The sequence below is a fragment of the Solanum pennellii genome, chromosome 9, assembly GCF_001406875.1.
Source record: "Solanum pennellii chromosome 9, SPENNV200".
In the NCBI taxonomy this organism is placed as follows: Eukaryota; Viridiplantae; Streptophyta; class Magnoliopsida; order Solanales; family Solanaceae; genus Solanum; species Solanum pennellii.
In genome coordinates this window covers 36,433,912-36,436,293 of record NC_028645.1, presented here as the reverse complement: position 1 = coordinate 36,436,293, position 2,382 = coordinate 36,433,912, and positions in this window count along the sequence as shown.

Below are 2,382 nucleotides of genomic sequence, written 5' to 3'. Positions count from 1 at the left end.
ATCAAGGTAATTCCCATGCCTAGGCCACCACCACCCTTCCCTCAGAGATTATTGAAGATGACCGAGGATGGTAAATATTGGCGTTTCATAACAATGTTGAAGCAGCTTTCTATCAATGTCCCTTTGGTAGAAGCTCTAGAACAAATACCCGTTATGCCAAATTTATGAAAGATCTGGTCACCAAGAAAAGATCGGTCACTTTCGAGGATGATGATAGACTGCAGCATTGTAGTGCTATTGCTACAAGATCCCTCGTACAAAAGAAAGAAGATCCTGGTGCGTTCACTATTCCTTGTACAGTTGGGTCATTACATTTTGCGAAAGCATTATGTGATCTGGGGGCAAGCATAAATCTCATGCCCCTCTCAATTTACAAGAAATTGGGTTTGGGGGATCCAAAACCCACTGCGATGCGGCTACTGATGGCTGATCGGATAGTGAAACGGCCTATAGGGATACTCCATCTAGTAAAAGTGGAGTCATTCATCTTTCAGGCTGATTTTGTTATTCTTGATTGCGAGGTCGATTTTGAAGTGCCTATTATTCTTGGGAGGCAATTTCTTGCTACAGGTAGAGCATTAGTTGATATGGAGAAGGGACAGATGACATTTCGGTTGAATAATGAAGAAGCGACCTTCAACATTTGTAGGACCATGAGGCAGAGTGGTGAGCTCCAATCGGTATCTGCCATATCCCACAAAGAAAAGATGAAGAAGGAGACTGAACAGAAAAATGCAAAACAAGAGTTTATGGTTGGGGATTTGGTGCTTGTAGACAGTTCTGGGTCGCCTTGTCTTCCGGGCAAGCTCAAGTCCAAATGGACTGGCCCTTACTTGATTACCCAAGTATTCCCTCATGGAGCAGTTGAGTTAAAAGCCAAGGAGGGAGTGTGGTTTAAGGTGAATAGAGAACGAATAAAACTCTATTTTGGGCATAAAGCATCGGGGAATAAAGTAATAGAGGCAAACCATCTTGATGAAGGCTGAGTAATCAAGTATCCCCAGTCGTGCCGCGACATTAAATCAGGCGCTTGTTGGGAGGCAACCCAATACTTGTCATTTTTTTTAGTAAGGTTAGCATTTTTCTACTAATGGGTTTTTAAATTTGCAGGCACATCACCAGGAAATTCTGCAGAAAACTACTCTGCAGCAGTCACTGACGGATATATCGACGGACCGTTGCGCCTGCGACGGACCGTCGTATGCATCCGTCGTACCAGGTACGTTTTTCTGTTATTTTGAAACTAGGGCACACACGACGGAACCAACGACGGGTCGTCACAACTGCGACGGACCGTCGTCGGGGAACCGTCGCGTGATTAATGAATTATACCCGACCCGACCCGGCTGGACCCTTTTTCAAAATCAGACCGTTTAAACCCCCCCAACCCCTCATGTCACCCCATTCATTCATTATTCCTCTCATCTCCCCGCTCTTTTCAACTTCCACATTTCCCCCCACCGATCATTGCCCTCTCACAATTCTCCAAAGCCCTAAAGTCTTATCTACTAGTGGAAACTGCTGCTGTGAGTGTCTATCTTGCCACTGAGTACTTGTGCATTTGTTTTTCTCCATTTCTAAGGTATGTGTCTCTAATTTATACTCATTTATCTTGCATTTTTATTTATTAGTTAGTATTAGCTTAGTTCTTCGTCGTCTATTGTTTCCTTTATATGATTATGTCTAAACCTAGGCTCAAAATGTTCGAATTTGCCATGTTGACAACCCTAGACATAGGTGCAGTTGCATTCCTAGCTTCCTAGGTAGTTGGGATTGACAAACATAGGTCCAAAACACTACAAGACCATGTGGGTTCATTGGGGATGCACGGGGTACCCCCAGTTCTGTCACTGTTATTCAGAATGAGACCCCGATGACGGACCGTCGTACCCACGACGGACCGTCGTAGGGTCCGTTCCAAATTCCCTAGCACCCTGTCCCAACGGACTCATGTGACGGACCGTTGTCTTCACGACGGTCCGTCCTGCACAACCGTTCCGGTTGTCAGAGACCCTGTTTCTAAGGGTCTCTCACTTTTTTCTAAGTGTCCTTCAACGGACACATGTGACGGACCGTCATATCCACGACGGTCCGTCCTGCACGACCGTCATGATGGTCAGAGACCCCTCTGCTAAGGGTCTCCATTATTTTTTTAAGTGTCCTACGACGGACACCTACGACGGACCGTCGTACCTGTGACGGTCCGTCCTGCATATACCGTCATGCTAGTCAGAGACTCTCCTTCATGGTTTTTTATATATACATAGACTAAGTAAAACACGACGGACCTCATGACGGTCCGTCATAGCCACGACGAGCCGTCACCAGGCCCGTCGTGTGATACAGTTTCAATAGCAATGACACACTATTTTCAATGTTTTA